Below are 26,022 nucleotides of genomic sequence, written 5' to 3' on the forward strand. Positions count from 1 at the left end.
CAGACTTGGAGTGGTATTTGCCCAGAAACAGATTGAATTCTATGACACTGCTCCATGTCGTGCTGAGAAACAGGATTCAAGTTCTAAAACAGTGTTAAGTGTCTACAGTAAGGGTTTGGATTACATTCACCTTCAGTAGCGATTCTGCTTTCAAAGCTAATATTCAAGCACGTGACCTCTAAGAAAAGACATTTATGTTTTGAAAAGATTTGTTCCTGAGCTAGGTAGTGCCTGAAGATTGTCTCCTTTGCTTAATCAAAATTTAAAAGCACACCTACAGTAACAGTAGGGGCAGCAACTGCTATTGCTGAGGTTACATAATAGGTTCTATTCCAACCCCATGTTTTCAGTCATTTGTAATTTAAAAAAAAAATAATTTCTGAGGTTGTAACTTTTTTGAAAGTTTGAGCAAGAAGGGTTCCCCTTGCTTCACTACTAAGAGTTCTTTAAAAACGCACATTCTTGTTATCAAAATCCCCCTAGTTATCTGTTCTCTCTTTTTTTTTCTTTTTTTTTTTTTTAAGGCAAACATCGGCCCTTACATTTGAAACATCTTTTGAAAGGTTTGAAAATTGGGACATGGCAGAGAAATGGCCTTTGCTTAGAAGAGTTACAGAAGATGATGTGCTTGTGATTTGACAGTTTTGTGTAACTTGTCATGGCTGATACTGAATGTGTCAAGTTGAGTTTTGTACAGTAGACAGATAAGGAAAGATTTACTACACATGTGTCTGCAACTTGTTTAATGGAACAGTGCAGGGAAGCATATTGCAGCAACTTGGTAAAAAGACCCAGACTAGGGCTAGGTTTAGACATTCAAGAAGCCTAAACCTGAATTGATTCAATGTATTCAGATTAGTCTAGGGCAGCCCTCCCTTCCCTCCACAATGCTGAGCTGAGTGAGAGGGGCATGACCAGGCCCCAGCAGGATGCTCTTGATTAGGGAGGGGTTCCCCCCTCCTCACTGGTCAGTGAGGGAGCCAGCAGGGGTTTTACACAGCGTTTATCACCCCATCAGCAAAACAGAAGGATGCCTCATTAGTTCAAGCTCTTCTTAAACAACTTTTTCCAAGGAAGAAACGGAGGGACATTGCCAGCTACCTGTTGATTAGCTCCAAAGAGCCCTCCACCACTGTCTTTTGTCCTGTCTCCCACAGCAGGGATGTAGCCAGCATGTGGTATGCTAGCTAATGCTGAGAGATGTCTGTGTAAGGCAGAGGGGAGGGGGGATCCCTGCTTGAGCAGGGAGTGGGGGGAAGGGGGCAGGAGTAAGTCAGGCAGATGCCCTATGTGTGCAGCCTCTGCTGGAGCTGCAGCCAGGGAGCAGAGGGGAGGAGCCAGCCCTGCTGGGCTGCAGCAGGGAGCAGAGCCTCACCCAGCAAAGCATCTGGGATGCTGAGGGACTCCAATTTAATTTAAACCAGGAAGGGGTCTGGGACAGACATCACATAAACCAGTTTGACCCAAATCAATTCAGTCTGATACTACATTCAACCAGGTTTATCTCGACCCAGTTTCAGCCATTTTCAAACTGGTTTATTTGCACTGAACATCTGTTCCATTACAGGTTTAAACCAGTTTCTGATCACTTAAATCGGTTTATGTGTAATGTCTGTCCCTAGCCTTGAGCTTGGTGTCCTGTTTAACATTGAAGGTCCATTGGCACAGAGGGAATTCTATTGAACACCTTTTAAAATGCACAAGAGAGAGGACTGTTGTGTTGCATCTTTGGAAATCAAAGCAGCAGAGCAGTTACAAGATGTCAGATCATGGGAGGTCAGTTGCCATCGGTGTGGGACCAGGTATCAGGATGGCTATCGCAGGTAGGATCAAGAGATACTGCAATATATCACAGGCACCCCATAGTGACAGTATCATAGAATCATAGAAAATGAGGGTTGGAAGTGACCTCTGGAGGTCATCTAGTCCAGCTCCCTGGTTAAAGCAGTACTTTCCCTGACTATATCATCCCAGCCAAGGCTTTGTCTAGCCGGGTCTTAAAAACCTCCAAGGATGGAGGCTCCACAGCCTCTCTAGGTAGCCTGTTCAGTGTTTTACTACCCTTCTAGTGAGAAAGTGTTTCCTAATATCTAACCCTAACTTCCCTTGCTGCAACTTGAGATGATTGCTCTTTGTTCTGTCATCTGCCACCACTGAGAACAGTCCAGCTCCATACTCTTTGTAAACCCCCTTTGGATAGTTGAAGGCTACTATTGACCCTCCCTCCCCCTCCTTGCAGTATTCTCTTCTCCAGGCTAAATAAGCCCACTACCCTAAGCCTCTCCTCAGAAGTCATGTGCTCCACCCCCTAACCATTTTGGTTGTCTTCTGCTGGACTCTCTCCAGTTTGTCCACATCCTTTCTGCAGTTTGGGGGGGGGCAAAACTGGACACTACTCCAGATGTGACCTCACCAGTGCTGAAGGTATTAATCACTTCCCTCGATCTACTGAAAATGCTCTACTAATGCAGCCCAGTACGCTGTTAGCCTTCTTCACAACAAGGGAACACTGTTGGCTTATATTCTGCTAATTATCCACTGTAACTCATAGGTCCTTTTCTGCAGAGCAGCTGCCCAGCCAGTCAGCCCCCAGCCTGTACTGGTGCATGGGATTGTTCCATCCTAAGTGTAGGACCTGGCACTTGTCCTTATTGAACCTCGTGAGATTTCCTTTGGTTCCGTCCTCCAAGTTGTCAAGGGCTCTCTGAATCCTAGCCCTACCTTCCAGCGTTTCCATTGGAGGTGAGCAGCGTTGCCACTGTTGGCTGCTCACCTTCTCCCCATACTGTGCTGCTAGGTGCGGTAGTGTGATTTGACCGTGCCTGTGAAAATTGAGGTGAAAAAGGCATTGATTACTTCAGCCTTTTCCACATTATCTGTCACTAGGTTGCCTTCCTCTTTCAGTAAGGGACCCCCACTTTTCCTGAACTTCCTCTTGTTGCTGACATACTTGTAGAAACTTGTAGTTTCCCTTGTTCAAAAAAGCTGCTTGGAAAAAGTCTACTGTAGTCTGTGAGAGCAAAGAGTGGACTAACAGAGCTTAAAGAATGGCTACCCTACTGACATTGAGATGGCTGCTTAACTGGGTAATCATCCACTTCCCTTTCCCACACAAATAACAGTTAAACTGGGTGAAGGGAAAATCTATTTAGCCAATTGAGTTAATGCCTTTAAGGAGAAAATGAGACACCAGACAGCTGTAGCGCTTCTTCTTAATGTATTATTCATGGCCATTCAAGAACAGCTGTAATTTATGCTGTTCTGCCCTTAGATCTCCTTCTCTTGTTCATTCCCTTTCCCTTTTTCCTCTCCTTTCTTGTCTCCTACTCCTACCCTGAGGTATCCTTCTTCTCTTCCTGGCTCATTGTTGAGTGGTAGGATAAATGCCACCCCTTTTACATCTGCCCCACTGTCTGCTTCCACAATTATCAGCTCTTCACATCTTGTCTCCCCCATTTCAGCCCTCCTTTCCACCTTAGGTCATTGTGATACTGTTGGTTAAAATTCCTTTGCTTTTCTGTAATATTTTTTTGAATTTTATTTTTTTTAAATCTGCTTATGGCAGCTCATGTACAGAAAAATATCTGGGGAATCGCATCATTCGGTCTACACAATGCCTGGCCTAAAGCCATGGTTTTAGTTCCTTACTTCCAGGATCTCTAAATATTTATGTTTTAAATAGGTTTATAAAGCTGATGTGATTGATTAAAATGCTCCTGAAAGATGCAGATTACATCAATAGTGTGTAGAGGGTTTTTCTTTTTGAAAAAAGTAATTTATTTTCCATGAAGTATAACTCAATTTGTATTAAAATATATGCACTAAACTAGAAGTTTTATCCTTTCATTGTTGTGACCGGCGTCTAAACAGCCTATAATTCAGACTGACAATAAACTTGGCAGCAGCTATGAACTCTTCTGTCAGTGTTTCTTAAAGCGAGACACATGACCATAATTTTCTTCAGCTTGCCAAAGTTTTTCTGCTCCTTTTGTGTTTTTCACTTGAACAAATACAGTTACTGTGGCCAATATAAGCAAAATCCAACTCTCCAATCAGTTCATGTTTTGAGCTGGTTTATGGCCTGCATCTATGGGCAAGAGCTTGGTCCAAACCCATGTCTGTTAACTAGCAGAGTCTTAAGACCACTGCATAATGGGACAACAGGTAATGGGGAAATTAAATGTTCCTGCAGTGTTCTGAAAGCATGATGGATGTAGCTTAATAGAAAATTGTGGCATATTCTTTGGGCCAAACTCAGATACAAGTGTGGTGATGTCTGCATGGAATCTGATTTGGTATAACAGACATATTTATCCAGCCTCTCTTCAATGTGATGACAGATAAGGATCCTTTAGACCTACTTAGACCCCCTCATGCTTGCTTATTTGGTAAGTGGGTGTAATTATGTCTAATGAGGTTGGAGTATGAGAAGTCTTGACTTCAGTCTTGTACCTGTAACTACTTGCCTGGTCATGTCATCCTTATAGATTGATTCTGGGACCTGATGATCTAAAAATAGAAGTGGAAAGGACCTAATCCAGCAGCTAGGAAGTGGTAACAGCCTCAAATGTGTTTTTGTGGTCTGGCTACTTGAGAGGGACAGCTACCTCTTTCGCTTGCATGGGGTATACATGATCCAAAAACCTTGGTAGACTTGAGGAAGAGGAGTGCCTGAAAATCCTACAAATTTTAAATTTGCTGTCAATGGCACAGGTTTTAAGTTAGGTCATAAATATGGGAATGATGCTTACATAGAGTGATGTATGAGTGCAAGAATTCTGCTCTGCACAGTGCTGCAGAAAAAAAAGGTATTTTGCTTTATCAAACTGTGTTTTTAAGGAGTTAAATTAATTATGATATTCACTCAATGCGATGGGGTAGGGTGTGTAGTGTAATGCTATTCAGCTACAAATTTTCTATACAGACGTCCATTTAAAAACTTTCTTTGATTGTCATCTAATGTACAAAATGTGTAGCATACATAGTTTTTACTGAAGAAAGCAAGAGTGTAACATGAGCTGTACCTTCTAAGTTAATATTTATTTACCATACAGCACTTCTCCACACATAAGCATGGAGCCTTTCCCAAGGTTTGATCATTTACTTAATTTATACGGGGTATTTCCCTATAATGTACAGTATGACTCCAGTCTATATTAGCAATTTATGATTGCTTTCAATGATCTCTTATCAATTGAGTTTATAATATATTGACCTGTAACATATATTTTCCTACTATTTCACTCCTGGGCCCTTGAAACCAATTTGGAATCTGTCTTACAAATTGAAGCTGCCTTTACAAACTTGGTTCCTTTCTACATGTAAAAAAACCCCTCAACTTCATTCCTAACATTTAAGATTTTGCTCTTCTTAAAGGACAGTACATGCAGTGATAGCTGTAGCGTAATGGCATGATAATTCCTAGAACATGTCACTTATCACACACAGGGTTGTGCTTGATCTTGTATTGATATGAGTGAGGATTCTGGTTCAAAATTAAATGTCATTCTGAGAGCTGTTTGCTCACTGGCCAGCTGCTTTGACTGCCTGTCTGTGTACATATATTTGAAGTCATCCTACTGATTACATGCTAAATACAGGAATTTCATATGAGAAGCCACGTCGGGACTGTTAAATCACAGATGGATTTCATCCCATTGTTTTTTTTAACTTGCCAGTCAGTGAGACCACTTCTAGGATGGGATATTGAATAAACAAGGCTTGTCCAGCCTTTCTAGAACACAGGTCTTATGTTTATTTAGATCACTTTTATAATCAGGAGCAGATCCAGGGGGTGCAGTAGTGTGGCTGCACCCGCCTTCACAGTGGAGCACTTTAGTCTTGGCTGCTTAATGCGTGCGCTGTGAGTTTACCATCATCATCACCCTGCCCTTTCCAGAATTCTGGATCTACTCCTGCTTATGTTAGAAGACTTGAACATCTACTGATAGTGAGCATAGCTTACTGCAGTATTGCCAACTCTCATGATTTTTGGTGTTGTTGTTAAAGTCTGTGCTTCAGGAATGTGAAAAACTTAGCTCTTTTATATCTGTCTGTCTGTCTGTCTATTCATATTTAAGATTTTAAGAACAACGGCAAAAAACATGAGAGTTGGGAATATTTGCTACTGTATCAACAGCTACATTCTACTTGTTGATTATACTCTTGGGCTGGCAAAGAATCTTTTATCATGTCAAATTCCAGATGCCTACTGAGTTGCAGGGGTGTAGGTTGTAGCCGTGTTGGTCTAAGGACATAGGCAGACAAGGTTCCGTGGGTGAATCTGATATCTTTTATTAGACCAACCCAAATAGTTGGAGAATAGTTATTAAGCAAGCTTTCGGGTTCAAAAACCCTTTGTCAGGCTAAGGAAGTTTCAGCAGTTGGTGTGTGCTCATTCCATCCAGGAAGAGCACACACCAACTGCTGAAACTTCTTTAGCCTGACAAAGGGTTTTTGAACCCGAAAGCTTGCTTAATAACTATTCTCCAACTATTTGGGTTGGTCTAATAAAAGATATCAGATTCACCCAAGGAACCTTGTCTGCCAGATGCCTACTGAGGCATTCCAGGATGACTCTGAATTGTACAAGGTAATAATATTATTTATTTTTAGGAAGGTCTGTCTTCTGTGCTGAGGGGATGTGCTGTGGAGCTTTGAGCCATTTCAGTTTCTGTACATCTATCCTGGCCAGCCCCATGTAGGGAGCATAGAAGTAGGCCATGTCAAGAAACAAAAATCTGGCCCAGCGTAACCAGGCTTTTGTTTGAAGAGGAGGAGGAGGAGTTGGTGATGGTGGCATGGCAGTGTTTTCTTAGTTAAAGGATACAAAAAGGCACTTCTTGCCACTGTGGGCTTGAAGGCATAACACAGGATGCAGTCAGATTCCCAGGCTATGGATATCTCTGGTAGTTAATTAAAAAAGATGACTCCATGGAAGGAGTTGTTAAGGAAACTGCAAAGCTTTAAGAAACACTTGCCTAGATGTGGACATTGCATCCATTTTGCTTGGGCTGAGTTTGGGAGCTGTTTTTTTTCCATGCTGTGTTGGTGCTGTCTTCTTCAGATAAGATTAATAACATAGATCTTCAGGGGGACAGGGTCTAATCTTTTGGGATGCCTTGGTGCACACTTACAGTGAGAAGGAACAGCTTCCCATTTCAGCTCCATGATAAGAGCAAGAAGAATCACAGAAAACATTTTGATTGACTCTTGTTTGGTTCTGGAGGCAATACAGGATATAGCTCTAAACATTTGTTCCATTTAAACAGCTTAAGTACTTTGTAAGTGTAACAGTCGCAATGTTCTTTCCTCAAAGTAGGTTTGGTAAATAGTATTGAATTTTCACACATTTCTAAAGCAAAACCAATTCCAGAGCAGTATATGAGAGGAGTTTTAAGAAATGGAGACATAAAAATCCCCTAGTAAAGGAATTTCACATACTGATTCCCTTTCATCTGCATGGGTTTGTGTTTAATCTAATGAACTGTAATGTCATGCCCAGGTTGTTTGCTGGGCACCACTGCAGCCGAACCGAGCTATGGTGGGGCAAGAGGCTGCTCCTAGAGCTCAGTCGGTGCTGCATATGCCCGTTGGGCAGCAGTTCTGCACCCCTAGAGCTGGCTCCAGTATGGACCTGCAGGTGGGGGTGGCCACGGGTCCTGCCCCGGGCCTGGGGGGCAGCGCATCCTACTCCAGCTGCTGCTCCTGATGCACTGATCAGGGATGGAGCCTGCAGCTGAACAGCAGGGCACAGGTTGGGGGAGCCCAGGCCCAGGGTCCCAGTGCATCTTAATCTGCCCCTGCTCTCAATTCTGCAGGAAGCCACACCTCCAACATCTAGCTTGATGAAATGGTGCAGCAGGCCAGATGTTTTGACGCCTCTGTCTTAGAACATAGTTGTTAGGAGAATGGAACTCCTTATCCAGCTTTGGAGAAATAAGCTTAGGGTGAGCTAAGGTTTAATGACCTCTGAATAAGAGCATCTGCACAAGAGTTTAGGTTTCACTTTGTACCTTTAATTAGTTTGTCTGCACTTTTCTGAGTGTTTCCATTCAGGCAAATCCTACAATGTCAGCATGTGTTACCCCTTTCAGGCTGTGAAGGTAGGGGAGTGGATGTTGCCCATGAATTTGGTCATTAGCAAAATAGCACTCAAAGGTTGGGGTCGGGGTTGGTGTGTGCGCTACTAAATTCACCCTCCCTAGAAGTTGAACTGATACATGTTGCCCCAGTTTCCAAGTGGCTTTAGGGTAGATTGCAGGTAGTATTTGTTGCAGCAATTAGCTTTGCTCATGCATCCTGCAAGGTTCTAAGAAATGCTTCCCTGCTGGAGATGCAAGAAGAAGGGGTAGAGAATGAGGGAAAATCTAGATAATTCGTGTGTCACATACACCTGTGTATATGTGTTTTACTGCTGTCAATCTTTCCCTGTTAGGGATTCCTCTTGCTGGTCTCTCAGTGTAGTTCAGTTTCTGTTCACATTGTTTTGGTTTGAACATGGTGCAAACCTTCTGTATCCACAGCAGGTGTTAGATGTATCACTTCAGCTCTTCTGAAACCTGAGCTAAGGACTCAGCTGGTAGCTCAGCGTGAAAAATTTCTGAATGCTTGGAGCTCACGTGCCTGTGCAGAAGTTATCTCTCCGAGTAAAAAAAGCTGGGTTTGTCTTGTTCTAATGCAGTAATTTGATGTTTTACTCTTTTGGCTTTTCAGCCTAAACTCCCTGTAAGTCCTGGTTCCGCAAACAATTATTGCTAGACATGAATGTTTTTTTTCCAGTCTGGAAAAAAATTACATGCACCTGAGAATATCTTTGTAGAATCCTATGATGATTTACTGCTATGACTTACCACCGTAATGTTTACCATAAAGCCACTGTAAAACTGCACATATGTAGAATTGTCAGGTTAAAAAACAAGATAAAGATTGAACAAATAGTTGCTTACCAAGTGAGAATTTTTCACAGGCAGGTTTCTTTCTCTCTGTCTTCCATTATTACCACCTTATCATGTGTGCACTTCGCTACTGTTAAACTGAGTGACTTTTTCAATTAAATCCAGTTTCACCCTGGAAGGGGTAGGCAGGTAAAGGATGAAAAGCTTATGCATACCTATATGTACCTGTGCATACATATGTGGCTGTCCCACTGAAAGTGAGCCATTTTATTTCACTACTGTAAATGATAGATGCATTTGCACAGTCTTATCTAGTTACTTTTTGTTCATGTTTCATAGATTCATAGATTGTTAGGGGCTGGAAGGGACCTTGCAGATCATTGGGTCCAGCCCCCCTGCTCTAGGCAGGAAGAAGACGTGCAGCATTTTTCCCTTCATCTATCTAGCTGTGGGTTTAATGCTATTGCCTGACAACAGTTCTCTGAGCACCTTCCATGTAAAATTAATATCATATAACTCATTGGCTCAAAACTAAAATCTAGACTGTATCCAAACCCTAAGGCACTGACAGCTGCCTCTAGTCTGGTCACTCTGCTCAGTCTGCTTCCTAAGCTTTTACAGTCTCAGTCTGGCAGCCAGGAAAGAGTGCTCAGGTAAGCTGCACTTGAGTGAGCAAGAGACAGCTGCAGGTCAAGGTTAGTCTGTGTGTCATGCTGTGTTGCAGTTATAGGAGCAAAATGTTATGGAAAAGAGGACAACATTCAGCTTTCCCATGTAATAAGGAATGCTTGAGAAGCCTGAATGTAGCTATTTGGTATATAATCACTTCAAAGTATGGAGAGGAGTGCTATCAGGTTCAATATATATGTGTATGTCAAGACAAACATTTCTTCCTTCCCTCACTACTGACACCTTTTTCTAATTTTTTTCATCCACTTGCAAAATGCATGCAAAAACTTGGGCCGCAAAAGAGTTTCATAATGTTTCAGATGTTTATGCCAATCTAACACTCTGGGCCTTACGTGACAATTTGTGATTTGTCATGTGTTTCTCAGATTGTGTGCCTGGTTAACTCCAGTTCTGAATACACTGCAATCCAATCCCAGTTTTCAGGGTTATTTTGGAAACTGCAAGATTTGCAACTTGAGACTTGTTGCTTATCTGTAATCACTATAGATTTGTGCTTGTGTTATAGAATGAGTATTTATGAAATGATAAGGTTTTTTTGATGTTCTACTTTTCTGCCTTACTGGCAAGCATGTTAGCTAAGTATAATAGCATGATGTCTATGTAATGCTTATGTGTCCAGGCTTCATGACATCACAGTTGTTAATAATCCAAATAATAGAGGCCTAAGTGTTTTTTTTTAATTACAGTTCTCTGTAGTTGTGAACAAAAAATTTTTAAAGTTGGGAAATTCAGGATTCCTTTGATTTAAGTTTATATGCAGCATTTAGAAGCTACATCACTGTAGATTTATAGTGTGAGAGTATTGAGAGCCTCCATAACAGGAATGAGTAAAAGTCAAAAAGTATTAGGTGACCTCTGAGGCTTGTAAAAAAAAAAAAAAAAAAAATGTTGCACAGCTTATTAAAACAACATTAAAAGATGACCTAGAACAAGTATTTTGGTATGTAGGCTGAGACAAGGTACGTGGGAGTTTAGAATGCAGAACAGCCCTGATAATTAAAACATAGCCAACCGAAACTTCCACTTGATCTATATTTCTCCTCTAGGGTTTTTGCCTTTGTTACAGCCTGTGTATTGACCTTTAGGTTCCCACTACAGTGATCAGGTCAATCAGAAGCTAAAATAGGCTAGACATCTTGACAACACATAGGACTTTCTTTGCTTGCCACACTTGTCTGGTGTAACTTTTGGATGTAGCTGGATGGGGCAACTTCTTTTGCAAGAAGATGGGATCAGGAAAACATGAAATTGTCCCTGATTAGTGAGGAGTTGCTACTTCTCCATTTTAATCCTTTGATTCCTTTTAATGTTTCAGTAATTTGGCTGGTGGACTGCGCACACACAATAGTGTTCTACCTCCATATGTTCCTGCCATAGTTTGCTGGTAATGAAGCAGGAGGAAACTATGGGTCTCAGCAGGACATAGAGCAGGGGTGGGCAAAATATGGCCCGTATGCTGGATCTGGCTTTTAGAGGGACTTTATCCAGCCCATGGTGGGTCCCTTGGTCCCACTTGGCCCAGGTGTCATCCAACCCGTGGCACACCCCACTGCCCCCAGGTGTGCAGCGGGGATGGGGCAGCTCTGCATCTGGACTCCAGTTCTCGGCAGCCCAGGCAGCAGTGGCTCCTTCCAACTGGTGCTGCTGCTTGCCCTGGCCCTACCCCTGGTCCCATGGAGACTGGTGGGGACCCATGCATGCCACCCCACCTGCCCCACCCTGCACTTGCTCTGGACCTGCCCTGACTGGAGTGGAGCAGCTCTGGACCAGCTGGGACCCATGCGCACAGCCCCAACACCTGGCTGCTGTACACCCACTCTGGACCCACTCACCCATGATGAGTGGCTTAGGTAGCAGTCAGGCAGAAGCTGCTGCTGGGCATGAGCGAAAAGCAGTCGCTTCCCCCTTGCCGCTGCTGGGTCCTTCTTGCTGCAGCCAGCTGGAGCCCATGCCAGGCTGTCCTGCAGCTTCTCTCTGCCACTGTGACCAGCAGTGCCTCTGGGCCCACCAGCAGGGCAACAGTGGCAGTTGAGAGGAGCTGCAGGGCAGCCTGGACACAGACTTCAGGGGAGTCACAGCAAGAAAGGCCTGGCAGTGATGCAGGGAAGGAGGCCACTTTTCCCCTGCGCCTAACAGCAGCAGCTTATGTCCAGCTGCTGCTGCTGCTCATTGTAGGCAGGCCAGTCTGAAGCAGGTGTGGGGCAGGCCGGGCCCAGGGTCGGGGCTATGTATGTGGGTCCCGGCTGTTCCAGCTGGCTGTCCTAGCTTTCCCCGCTTTGGCTGGGGAAAGTCTGGAGTGGGTGCGGGGCAGGCCAGGGTTGTGTGCTCAGCTGCTGCTAGGTGCTGGTGGCAGTGGCGGGGAGGAGCCACAGGGCATGCGGGCTCTGGGTTGTTGCAAGGAGGAAGAGGGTGCTGACCGCCCTGCAGCAGCTACCCAAAACTGCCTATGTGGCCTGTGGACCCAAATAGTTGTCCACCCCTGACTTAGTGACTAGGGCTGTGTGAAGCTTCAGTCCCTGATTCTATTCGGCAGAGATTTGGCTCGATTCATCCGAATCTCTAAATCTGAATCAAATTAGAAGACCCTTTAAGCTCTGTGAACGAATCAGAACCCTCCAAATCAATTCAGAGCAATTCAAAGAGATTCAGCAATTTGGACTTTGGCACAGCATTAAATGTTTTTTCTACATACCTCTAGGTAGCAGGGGCTCGTGATTGCTGTGATGCTGGGGTAGATGGAGCCATCCCACAGGAGTGCAGGGGTTCCCCAGTGCACTTGGCAGCAGACCCAGAAGTGGATCAGAAGCACTTCCGGTCCACTTCTGGGTTCACCACCGAGCATGCAGGGGGCCCTCCTGTGCTCCTGTAAGACATTTATAGGAATAGATTGTGTGTTAGCCTAGTTAATCAGGAATAATGGCAGAGCAGCAGGAGATTTTGCATCCAGCCAGAAGATTTTTAATCTCTCACTTTGCACAAATGCAAATCACTTAATCAAGTCATTCCCCTCCTTTATTCTAAGTGGGAATTTCCCCCTTCCTCATTACAAATATAGCTAATGAGAAGCTTTGATTCACAAACCTAAGGACTTGTAAAGAACAAATCAAAATAGGAGTTGGTTTGTTTATCTTTGGAGGAGGGACTGACTGGCTTGCAGGAACTGACCAGATTCTGAAATAGCAGCTAGTTCTCTTCAGGCACCCCTGTGGCATCCGCATCTCTTGCTATTTCATAAACATTTACCATATGGGCATCTCTGTTCCAATGTGGGAATTCCAGAGCAGATCTTAGCAACCTGCTCTTGCAGACTAGGCAAAGAGCACCAAACCTCCAAATGATTTTACAAGATGATACCAACAGCAGGGGAGCCCTCTATCTGGTGAGCATTTCTGATCAAGGACTTAAAGGACAAAAGCTTGTTTTACATGTCATTTGGGCTAGGGACAGACATTACACATAAACCGGTTTAAGTGATCAGCAGGGATCCTGGTGTTCCCTGATTAAAAAAATAATTGCAAATTCTCTGATAAAAACTCCCCAAACCCGTAATTAAAATTAAAGGCTCCCCCCAGCTGCCCCCCCCCCGGCCCTGCTGGTGCCCCCCCCCCACAACAGCTTCCCAGCCCTGCTGGTGCCCCTACCAAGGGCCAACTACCAGGGCTATGGGGTAGGAACTGAAGGCAGCTGCTTTTCAATAATATCCGTGGTATGTGTAGGAGAGTTTTCACTGTTCCTCTTTCTATTATAAAGAAGAGCCAAAGGACCAGCAAAAATTGGCCTCCCAGAGAAGTCAAGCGTAAAAGTTAGAAAAAGTTGTACCAGAATAAGGGATTCTCTATTGGAGTTTGTATTTAATCCAGGTGTAACTTTATAATGTACAGGGGCGGCATCTGCATACATGTATATTCACTCAATACAGTAGGAGAGACTGAGTGTTCTGTATCTTTGATGCAGTTTCACCAGCTTTTTAGTCTTAGTGGTGATCAGTGCAAGTTTGCTTAAACCGGTGGAACTCCTGATTACATACTTGAAGAAAAACAATTTTCTATAAGAATATATATGAATTTCAGTTACCTTTTTCCTAAATATTTAAGGCTACATTATGCAAGTGGGATTTTTATTGCAAATCATTTAAAAATAACCATTAAAGTAATCTTAGAATGGAATGTACCAATATAACTCAGCTCTGCATGTGTTACACTCACTTGGCAGTTGTCATGGAGCAGGCGAAACCCACAAATACACTGTTCTTAGAAAGGCTACTTCAGCAAAATGCTGGCATTGCTGGCAAGGCCTTTCCAAGCTTTCCAGCCTCTCTGTTTAACTTGTGGACTGACTTAGTGTGCTGGAGATTGAATGGGGGACATTCTAAACTCATGTCTTATGCTGATTTCAGAGTGTAAATTCAAGCTACTGTGGAAATGTAGTAGTATTTTCCCCTCTGCTTTCTTCCTTCAGGACTTTTTGAGCTAATCCCCTGAAAGAGTGAGAATCAGACTAAGAGCCTGCTGCTGAACATCTGTTGCCACTGAAAAAAATATAACTTCAACCGTAGCACTCTATTTTCAGATTAATACTACACTTTGTCTATTGACTGGGAACTCTATGCAGGCATCTTTAAAATAGAAAATAAACCCAACACATAGCTCTGTACACATCACTGCTCTTTGAGTACTCTTGGAAACAGATGCATAAAGTAGATAATTGTTTTTATTCAGGATATGTACAGAACTGAGATGTTTCTTTGCATAACAATTCAAAGAGTTAAAACATTTTGAATTGGTTTGTCTGATTCTCTTTTTTTTCAGGTAAAAGTGTTCCTCATTGTTCTCTGCCTTAGGCAGAGAAACCAAAGGCGGTTATTCTATATAATAAAAGCCTTTGTCTGTCTGTCTGTGTGTGTATGCTTCAGGGTGGACTATATCCGACCCAACTTCTCTGCTGGTGCAGATGCAAAACCTATTTATTGGTGGTTTGGGCAGGGAAGGATGAATTTCCCTGTGTGGAGATATTATTTTCTAATTCACCATTGGAAAGCAGCATAAGAGAGACTTGTGTTAGCCCTGGCTGTACCAGACTGATAGAGCATGCAGACTGCAGGCCAGCATTTTACTTCAGAGCAGAATATCCATTGTTTTGCAATGAGATGTCACTAAAGCAATTTATTTATGACATGCAAACAGAGAAATCCAGAAGGGGACCCCATGGACAAGGTCTTTATTTTCCATCCCCTCTTCCCCGCCCCCCCGCCCTCCCCCCCTCCGCCCTTCTGGGAGATGGATTTGTAAAAGCAGTTCAGACAGAGCTTAGGGCTATGTGGCTTGTTTCAAGGATAAAATTTGATTTTTTTTTTTTCCTTTCCTGTAACCATTACATTTTGAGGGGGATTATTCTTTAGCAGAAAATGAAATTATGTAATTAACTCTTTGCTTAACTCTTGCTTTGAAATTGTTTATCTTTGCTGTGCATCTAATAACCAACCCTTTGTTAGGGCACCATCTCCATTAACTTCTTCCCTGTAAAAGATGCTCTGCAAGCTGTGATAATAAGCATGAAACAGTTATGAAATTAAGTTGCCTACCAGCACAACGTGCTATCAATTAGAAATGACTTACAGCCTGATTACATCCAGCTGGTGAGAAATCAAGGACTGTTATTTATTTTGTACAGTGCCTAGCACAATTGACTTATCTGCTTGGCCTCCAGGTATCACTGCAATATAAATGCTTACTATAGCAAACAAATTGCAGTCCATTGAATGGTAGTTCAGCATATAATACATTTTGGCTCCTCTCTTTCTCCCCCCCCCCCTCATTTTCACCCTCTGGACCTCCATTACATCATTCTTTCTGTGACTGACGGAGGCTGGGCAGTGCTCACTCTGGTGTGTCTGACAGGTGTATTTGGATTACCTGCCAAAAAGACTCACCCTAGAGTGAGGAGAGCTACCCTGGCCCATCCTCAAACCTGAGCATGTTGCTCCCAGTCCCTTTTGGCTCAAGGGTAGGAAGAGTAAGCTGGTGATCCTGGCTCCAGGTGCTGCATGTTTGCTTTGTGAGGCAGGCATATATGTACTGTTTGTGGCTATCTGAGTATCAGCTGGAATTCTGCAGTTGGGAGGGGACAGTTTGTGTTTGGCCATATTGACAGCAGTCAGCTGCATGTGACAGCACCAGGGCAAGGAGCTCGTGCCTGCTGGCACCATATCAGCAGCCAAGTGCACCACTTCATGACATTTGGGCAGAGGTCAAGCAAGGGGTAAAGGCCATCCAGAGTGGATGTGGGAAGCAGATTCCCAACTGTAACTGCTCCCTCCCTCACTTCTTCTTGGGGAAGAGGACTCATATCTTCACGCTGCTGCCCTCCTTGCACCTGCTGAGGAAGGTAACAAAGGTGCCTGGTTCTGCTGCTGCCACCTTCCCCGGGGGAGGGGAGACGAGATACTAGTGCATTCAGACTGCTTGCAGGGCTTGGGGAAGACTTAGCTGGCATGAACCTTCAGGAGTCGGGTAAAAGTTGTGTTTACCTTATATGTATAAGGTATTCAATGAGTAGGGAGAGAAGGCTTTGCAGAGCAGGATATATGGCCATAAAGGACATAGGCAAGGTAGGATTTAGGTCAGACTTGCCGTCAGACTTATTGTGAACATTAGGGCTAGAAACAAAAGTTACACATAAACTGGTATTGGTGATTGGAAACCAGTTAAAATCTGTAATACAACAGTTCAGTGCACGTAAACTGTTTTTACAATGGCCAAAACTAGTTTAAGATAAACCTGGATGGATGTAGTATAGACTTATTGATTTAAGTTAAATTGATTTATTGAACTTCTGTCCCAGATACCTTCTGACTCAAGTTGACTCTCGGTCCCCCAGCATCCCAAGATACTTTGCACCTCCCCTGCAAACCCCCACCTCACCTTCCAAGGTGGATGGGCTAGCTTTGGCCCATGCTGTTTGCTCCAGTGGATCAAGGAGGCTTGCTCTAGTGCCTCCTGGCTTCTGGCCTGGGCTACTGCAAGCATGTGCCTGTATTTCCAGAATCAAAAGTGAACGTCTCTTCACTTGCTTATGAATTCATTCTACACAGTTTAGACTAACCTGCAAAGATTGAGCTTTGAATTGATTCAGCCTTGGGGTATTTGACTGTCTGTACGTAGCCTATGGGCTCTCAACACTTACATGGACTAGGTCAGAATACCAACCCTCTCCTTTCCTACCTCTCTCTGTCTTTTTTATGCTACCAATTTGCTTTTTCTCACCTAGAATATTAATTCCTTGTATTTATTGTAATAATGTCCTGAAACATTGGTTGAACTTCTCCAGTTCCCTTTCAAGGTACAGGATCAAGCCTTATGTGGATACCTCCATTGATCTGTTTGGGTTAGGGATGCTTGCATGAAGAAGACTAAACGGGATCAGGATCAGTCAGGAAGTCATGATCACCTCCCTAATGGACGGTGGGATGATCTCTTCAAAGCCCCCTAAGCAAATTGGTGCCCCAGCTCTCCTTGAAAATTTGTAGTACTTGGGCCTACCTTGCAAGAAATCCCTTGCAGCTCCCACGCTTGTGGTCTAAATCAGACCCCTACCTATTTTTTTTCATTTTAATTCAGAAAAATATTACTTTAATTGAACTGGTAACATCTACAAAACATTGCCAATGACTGCTTTTTCACCATGCAGACAATTTCACTGATCAGGCACCTTCAAGCATATGAAAGTACAAGAATGAAATCATTTTGTAATTTGTAATGATAAGCAAGAAAAGAACAAATTATTAATGTTCCAAAGTTCATAACAAATATGTACATTTTTCCCTAAACCCATTCTTTGCAAAAATGTGTTGTCATTTTAGTCTATTTAGCTAGATGCTAAATACTGTGAAGCCTTTCCTGTACTGATGAACTGTAAGGCCAAATTAGCACCGCTTCCACAGCCAACAGCTACAACAGTAGCATGTTCTCCAATTTTCTCACATTAAAAATCCACCAGAAAATCTGCATTATCGACCTACCACTTAAGTAAAATTTATTTTACAACAGATTCTTTTAACAATTATTTGTTAGGAGTGATGAATTCTGAGGTAGAGATTTTATGGAAAGGGATGGGCAGCCATTATGATTTTTGGAAGCAAGTTACTAAATGAAGTCAGAAAGAAGAGAAGGTCAGAGGATGGTTGCATATAAGGTGAGAAGTGAGCAGGTTAAATATCTTCAGCGCGTGAGAATATTCAGAAAGTACATATTTTACTTGTATAGCATGATGTAAGATATTCTGTACAAGAGTTCAACAGCACAGTGCGCTAGAAAAGGGAGGCATGAATTAATAACAGGAACTGAACTGGTCAGTACTGGATATGTGAACGCCATATGAATTAGTCTCTCCCTTTACCCCTTTTTCCCTCAATGTAAAGTCACTGCAGTGTTCGACTGCTGGGTGCCAGTCTTCCATCACCACTGCCTGACATGTTCATCAGGTAACATGTTGGAGTCACAACTTTGTATCATGATGTCTTGTGACCTGAAGTGTGTGTAGGAGCTCTTATGAGACAGCTTCATATTACCATTAAACTCTTTCTGCCTTTAGGTTTTACAAGGAACCTGTGCACTTGAAAAGAGAACACCTTCCTGTATAGCCCCAAGCCTGCCCACAGCTTTAATGCAGTTGTGCAGCTTCTTGTGGAAGGTCCGAACACATGTGCATCTTTGAGTGTCCTTTATTTAAGAGTGACCCTTGTGAGATGCTGTGAAACACTGTTTTGCAGGTTTGTCAGGCAAAAGCCTAGTTTCTGAAACTGCATATGGTCCATGCAAATAAGATAATTGCTAATCCCACATGTGCACAATTACATGTATATTTGCACACACACCCATTCATTTATGTTTTGCTTACATTTGCAATGTGACATTATTTTCTAGGGTGCACTTTCTACTAAAAATCAATATGTACTTTGCGATTCTTTACTGTGTTTCAATTAGCGCATACTGTATTGTACATACTGCAGCATTTTTACTTATTTTCTTGTTTCTTTCCAACATTGATAATGTGAAATGAAGCTTTGTGCATCAGTTGAATTGCTGATAATTCATCCATACTCATACTAAGTTCATTAACCCAAAGAAACCTTCATGCCAAGAGCAAATAGAATATGGGTCTAGCAAAAGAACCAAGCCTGGTGCATTGAACAAACAAGCCTTAATCTCTCTGTGAGGGTGATGATGGTATTAAAATTAAACAAGCTTACCTCAGTGCAGGGAACTTGTCTTTGTTGTATCCTAGGAAGTTGCCGCCTGCTCATTCACTCCAAAGGGACATATCCACTCAAGCAAAGAAAATTGTCCTTAAATAAGGAAATGGATTCCTCTTCAGAGCTCTCAATTCATTTGTAGCAAGCTAAAAAACTAGGAATTCTGAACAGTTTTTCCTCTCTTTTCTATACGCTGAGAAACATCAGCAAATTTGACCTGGAGACCTGAGACAGTGCTGCAAGGGAGAGACAGTCAGGGGACCCCTGGCACTGAGTTGAACCAAACTCTAAATATAACCCAACCCACTTTCAGTTCAGTCCTCTTCATACTCTGAAGGCAGATGACCTTGTCAGAAAACTGACCTCGCAGACTGTCACTCTCTAGAGAGAGGATTTGAGGGATTGGGGCTGCAATGTAATTGGCACAAAAAAGCAAGCAGCCATCTGCTTGCAGCAAACAAATATAGATAAGTGCAATATTTTTATGGAAAGTGCAGTCTAGAAAAAGAGAGAATGCTCTGTATTTGACCAGTCATTTCAAACATATACTCTGCATGCATGCTTGGGGCAGGGGTGCACAGATGGATTATTGCTTTGAATCAATTTGTCCCTTCTAACCTCTTGAAGTGGGATAAAACATCTGAGTAGAACGGGCATGACCTTTCCCCCTGTTAAAAGCAGTGACCTCAGGCAGTATGCTTAGTGCTTAGGCAGTATTCTTAGTAAAGAATTTATAATAATTTAACATATAATACAGGTTTCCCTTGCTTTATGTCATCTCTGTATGTGCAAATTCATTCTTATGCGATGACCCCTTTATACCAAAAATTCATTACATGTGAGGTAAATTCACTCTTATGCGATCGGTGTGATGGAAGCCTGAAGTCAGCTGCTTTGTACAGTGCATTGTGGGAATAATAGGTGACACAGAAGGTGGACATGGGGGGGCACCAGCTCCAGCCCCACTGCCGATGCCTGCGGGAGCTCGCCAGCTCTGCTCCTGCTGCTGACACCAGTGGCAGCGCCTGTGGGTGCCCCCCAGACTCGGGAGGCACCAGTTGCCCATGGTGGGAGTAACGCGTACCAAAATATAGTCTCCTGTGTGGATGTGTGCTCCTTGCTTGTTGTCTGCAACACGTGTTTCTATAGTTGCTATCCCAGTTATGGCTTCTAAGTGTTCCACTAGCTTATCTCCTACCCCTCTCCCTGGTCCATCAATGAAGTGCAAGAGAACTTCACTAATACTGGAGACAAAGCTGGAGATTTTGAACCGTGCAGAAGCTGGTGAGGGGCCATAATTTTGGTAGAAATGGGTCTGGGGGTCAGTATAGTCGAGGTCTTGGAACATATCCGTATTTGTTACATTGTAAAGTGGGTTCCCTTTATGTGACTTTGAGTTATGCGCCGTTTTCCAGGAACACATGTACAGCGTAAAGTGAGGACAACTTGTATATTAACATTTATAAATATATTTCCTTTCCTTCTCTTTCCCTTGTTGCTGGCTTTCCTCTGATTGTGGGGCAAATTTAGGGTAAACCATGAATTGTGTGAGCAGAGCTTTACAAATTTAGAAATCTTGGGTAGGGAATGTAAGTATCAATATCTGAGGCCAGTTAACAAGGAAATAATCAGTATATGCAAAAGAGCTGTTAGGAGGGAAATAGGAGGTGTAGAAATAGGACTTTTGCAGCCTTTGGAGGAAGCCAATGCTTTAAAAAAGATATAGAAGTTTATAATCCAGTGAATTTGCCATTCACCTAAAATGGTAGCAAGTCTGTTTTCAAGCTAAAGCAGAGTTAATTTGGTGCACATATAACTTAATACTGTATAACCCCATGATGTCATAAATAATTTATATAAAAACACATCTTTATAGACATATCGTCCGTTAAAGGGTGGAGCAAATAAGATTATATGCAGTATCATTCTCTATCTCAGGATGATTGTTGTTGCCACATACAAGTTGGCTCCCACATAATGAATATTATACATGTACACACATTGTTCTTTCTCTTAAAACAACCTTAGGAAGGGTTGTAGACATTAATAATGGTATAGCTATGAATACCTGAAAAATAAAAAGGGCTGGATAACAACACAGGTAAGTTTAAAAAAAAAAAGAAAAAAGAAAAAAAAGAAAATTAAACAAGAAAAAAGGCAATACTGTATCCATGAGTGATGCAAGTATCAAAGATACCACAAGCACCCAAAACCATTGTAAACTAAAGGGAGTATTGTGACAACCTTATGCTGGCTCTTGAAGACTGAGGTGCTAGGAGGCTGAGTGACTTAAAAAAAAAAAAAAAGAAAAAAAAGTGGAAGAATGAATTGAATTGTGCTACAAGACAGCTGCTGATTTTGTCTGAGGCCTGAAGGTTGACTCCCAGGGGCACGCCCAGACCAGTGCTTACATGCCTGTCTCAGCATCCCAAACTAGTTTGACATGCTACAAGAGGCACAGTAAGAAGAAAAAAAAGGTCCCCACAATGTGTATTTGCAGTACAGGCTCAAAATTTGATACCTGGATATTCTTAGCATGCTAGGGCAAGCAAAAGTTCAGCAAGAATCCAGCATGACTGGGACCCGGGCACTATCAGGGGTAAGTTGGGACTTGGGGGGTGGAGATTATGGTTGGGGGGCATTGTGTGTGGGTGGGGGGGCTGGTTGGGGGCATGGGTCCCCTGCAAGGCCCACAGCCGCCCCCCCGCAGCAGCAGCTCAAGGCCCACTGCTGTTAGGGCCCCCCTGTAGTGTGTTGCGGCCCCGATCGCCTCAGAGCTTGTGCCAACTGAGCTGCTTGTCATGGGTGCAGCCCAGCTTGGCACTGTACAAGGCTGTGCACCTTTCTGTGGCCCCAGGCCATTCAGGTTGTCACCCGGGTGCTGGCACTGCTCACAGAGACTGTGAATCATGCTGGGCCAGGTCCTGCCTCCATGGAACCAGCCCAGCCCAAAGGCACATGGGGTCTGTGGAGGCAGGACCCGGCCCAGCATGACACGCCGTCCCTGCAAGTGGTGCCAGCCCTTGGGTGACAGCCCAAGTGACCTGGGGCTGCAGAAAGGTGCATAGCCCCATGCAGCACCATGCCGAGCTGTGCTGCACACATGGTGAGTGGCACAGTTGTTGCCAGCTCTGAGGCAGTTGGGGCTGTGCCGTGCTACAGGGGGGCTCTGACAGCAGCGGGCCCTGAGTGCCCCACGGCCGCTGCTGCTGCAGGGTGAGCTGAAGGCTCTGTTGGGGAGGGCTGGGTTCCTGTGGGGAGGCTATGGCCCTGCGGGGGGAACTCTGGGCCTTGCAGAGGGGGGTTGGGGCCCTGTGGGGGGGCTGCACCCCTCCTGAGCAGCCCCCCCACACACAGTCCCTCACACCCACAGGCCCCCCACAATCCCCCACACACACTCTACCCCCCACATCCCTCCACGTTCATCCACACCCATCTGCATCCCTCCACGCCCCTTCCCACCCCCCTCCTGCAAACCCCACATCCGTGGTGCCCAGTTGCCAGACAGGATGAAACCTGCTGGCAGGAGCTGTGGCTGTAGGGGCAGTTGTCCTCCCATTCTAGTTAGTGAAGGGGTCAGGGGGAGCTCTAATTGTTCTATGATAAGAAAACCAAAAACAAACATCAAAACATATAGATATTTAGAATTTATTTTATTATGATGATAGAGACACTGGTAGGCTTCCAAATTGCTTTAAAATTGTAAATATATCAATAAAACAATGCCCAACTGATCAGTTTCTCTGTATGTGTGTATGTGTATAGTGGTCTTTTGTTTTAATGGTGGAAAAACATGGATTTGGGGGTGAATTTGGCATTTTTTTTTTATCAGAGATTTTGCAGTCATTAAATAGGGAACCCCAGGATTCCTGCTAATGAGGCAAGTGTCAGGACCCAGGCAGAGGATCCTGCTCAGGGCTGGTACCCAGGACCCAGCTGGAGGTGGCTGACCTGCTGGCCACTTGGGGCCAGGAGGACATGCTTTGACAGTTCAAAGCAGGCCACCACACTGAGAACATCTTCCAGGCGATAACTACCAGGGCGATAGCAGGGCAAAGGCACACATGGCTGTAGTGCCGCACAAAGGCCAGCTGTGCAGCCACAGCCTGCTGGCAGCTGGCCCAGAGGTGCAGATGCCTCTGCTGAAGCTGTGCAGTCCCCATCTGGGTCTGTCAGGCCTACAGCCTTGCAGCCACATTGTCACAGGTGGCAGCAGGTCATATCCAGGCAGCAGCCCCCCACTGCCAGACTGCTGCAGTGAGTAGAGGGTAGGGAACTCTCGTTAGGGCTGCTTCAGCAGTCCAGATGGCACAAGGGGTTATTGTCCCCAGATACCAATTGGCCAGGTCCCAGAAGCTGCTGTCTATTTGTATCATCCAAGTACTGTGGGCCCTAAGGGCCACCCGGCTAACTAGTAGTCATAGATTTCATAGATTTCATAGACATTAGGGCTGGAAGGGACCTCGGAAGATCATCGAGTCCAGCCCCCTGCCCAAAGGGCAGGAAGTCAGCTGGGGTCATAGGATCCCAGCAAGATAAGCATCCAGTTTCATCTTGAAGGTGTTCAATGAAGGCGCTTGAACAACCTCCGGTGGCAGGCAGTTCCAGACCTTGGGGGCTCGGACAGTAAAGAAATTCTTTCTTATGTCCAGCCTGAAACGATCTTGTAGTAGTTTGTGACCATTCGACCTCGTCATCCCTTGGGGTGCTCTGGTGAACAAACGTTCCCCCAGATACTGGTGGTCACCCCTGATAAACTTGTAGGTGGCCATCAGATCACCCCTGAGCCTGCGCTTTTCCAGGCTAAAGAGCCCCAGGGCTCTCAGCCTGTCATCGTAGGGTCTGCTTCCCTGACCTCTGATCATGCGCGTGGCTCTTCTCTGGACTCTCTCAAGCTTCTCCACATCCTTTTTGAATTGTGGAGCCCAAAACTGGACGCAGTACTCCAGCTGCGGCCTCACTAAGGCCGAGTACAGGGGGAGAATGACGTCCCGGGATTTGCTTGAGAAGCATCTATGGATGCAAGCCAGCGTTTTGGTCGCTTTACTAGCCGCAGCATCGCATTGCAGGCTCATGTTCATCTTGTGGTCAATGATGACCCCCAAGTCTCTTTCTTCCATAGTGCTAGCCAACATAACACTGCCAAGCCTATAAGGATGCTGCAGGTTTTTTTTCCCAAGGTGGAGAACCTTGCATTTATCGGCGTTGAACACCATCAGATTCTCGTCCGCCCACTTGCTGAGCCTGTCTGTCCAGGTCAGTCTGGATCATCTGCCTGTCTTCTGGTGTGGATGCTTTGCCCCAAAGTTTGGTGTCCTCTGCGAACTTGGCCAGTCCACTTCTGACTCCAGTGTCCACATCATTAATGAAGATGTTGAACAGTATGGGTCCAAGGACAGAGCTCTGGGGGACCCCGCTGGTCACAGGACACCACGATGAGTGACTTCCATCAATTACTACCCTCTGGGTCCGACCCCAGAGCCAATTTTCCAGCCAGTGGTTCGTGGAGGACCCAAGGCGACAATTGGCCAGTTTCTCCAAGAGGCGATCATAGGACACCAGGTCGAAGGCTTTTTTGAAGTCAAGATATATGACATCAATCTCTTCTCCCTTGTCCAGGTGATAGGTCACCTAGTCGTAGAAGGAAATGAGATTGGTCAAGCAGGACCTACCCGCAACAAACCCGTGCTGGCTATCCCTTAAGATGTTGGCGTCGGCCAGTCCATTAAGGATGGCCTCCTTAATAAACTTTTCTAAGATCTTCCCCGGAATAGAAGTCAGGCTGATGGGCCTATAGTTAGCCGGATCCACTTTCCTCCCTTTCTTGAAGTTAGGCACCACATTGGCCTTCTTCCAGTCTTCGGGCACTACACCAGAGCGCCAAGAGTTTTCAAAGATCCGCGCTAGAGGCTGGGCTATGATGCTCGCCAGCTCCTTGAGTACCCTGGGGTGAAGATTGTCAGGGTGGGCTGACTTGAAGGTATCCAGCTTCTCAAGATGTTCCTTCGTGAGGTCAGCATTAATGGAGGGCAGGGGATCACCCTCACCCGGACTTCCCGGCCCTGTAGCGGGCATGGACGCCCCATGGGGCTGATGAAAGACCGACGCAAAGTACCTATTTAATAGGTTGGCTTTTTCCTGGGCGTCAGTTGTCAGTTGCCCCATCTGGTTCAGCAGGGGTCCAACGTTGCCCCTGCTTTTCCTCCGGCTCCCCACATATCTGAAAAAGGACTTTTTATTGTCCTTGATGCTCAAAGCTAGCTGGAGTTCAGTTGCAGCCTTGGCTTTCCTGGTCAGCTCCCTACAGGACCGGACCAGTGCAAAATAATCCTCCTTGGAGGTGACTCCCATCCTCCATCCTTTGTAGGCCGGTCTGCTAGGTCCCTGGAGAGCCAGGGGGGCTGCTGTGCCCTCATGCTGCCTTTCCTCCGAGATGGAATAGACTTAGTTTGTGCATTGAGGATCATTCCCTTGAGGAGCAACCACTCTTCTTGAACTCCCCTCTCCCTGTGGTCACAGTCCCTTAGGGCCTCACTGACAAGCCTCCTGAGCTTGTCAAAGTTGGCTTTCATGAAGTCAAGGACTTCCGTGTTGCTGACCGACTTGCCAGCTTTTCGGCGGATGGTGAAGGTGATCAGCTCGTGGTCGCTGTCACCCAGCTTCCCATCGATCACTAGGTCGCCGACTAGGTCGTCATCCCCAGTAGCCAGCACCAGGTCAAGCAGCGCTTTGCCTTTCATTGGCCCATAGACTTCTTGAGTCAGGTAGAGGTCATCCACGCACGAGAGGAAGCTCTGCAACCACTCAGATTTGCTGAGCGATCCTCCCACGAGATGTCTGGGTAATTGAAGTCACCCATGACAACCATGGTCCTGGAGCAAGCTGCTTCAGCCAGTTCCTGGGCAAACTCCTGGTCAAGCTCAGGACTTTGGGTGGGAGGTCTGTAATAGACTCCCACCATTGTGTCCCCTGTGCCGTGTTCCCCACGGATTTTAACCCAGAGGGTCTCCAGCCATCCACCCTGGTCGCCAATATCGGCTTGCAGGGACGTGTAGCTTTCCTTAACATAGAGAGCTACACCCCCGCCCCTTTTCTCTCCATGATCCCTCCTGTACAGGGCATAGCCATCTATGCCTGTGGTCCAGTCATGGGTGGAGTCCCACCAGGTCTCCGTGATCCCTATGA

General features: G+C 44.9%; 2 protein-coding genes across 4 annotated transcripts in view; one reads left to right on the forward strand and one right to left on the reverse strand.

Annotated features, from left to right (window-relative positions):
* FILIP1L (filamin A interacting protein 1 like) overlaps positions 1-18,947 on the reverse strand; it is a 343,045-nt gene extending 324,098 nt beyond the window's left edge. For 2 of the 3 annotated variants that reach the window (XM_019476094.2, XM_019476091.2), the window contains exon 1: positions 18,835-18,947. The gene's annotated coding sequence lies outside the window, so the exon portion shown is untranslated. The remainder of the gene's footprint in view (positions 1-18,834) is intronic. The other variant, XR_002086599.2, reaches the window with a different exon arrangement.
* Positions 1-26,022, forward strand: part of CMSS1 (cms1 ribosomal small subunit homolog) — a 417,726-nt gene that overhangs the window by 329,096 nt on the left and 62,608 nt on the right. The window lies entirely within an intron of this gene.

The sequence above is a fragment of the Alligator mississippiensis genome, chromosome 1, assembly GCF_030867095.1.
Source record: "Alligator mississippiensis isolate rAllMis1 chromosome 1, rAllMis1, whole genome shotgun sequence".
Lineage (NCBI taxonomy): Eukaryota > Metazoa > Chordata > Crocodylia > Alligatoridae > Alligator > Alligator mississippiensis.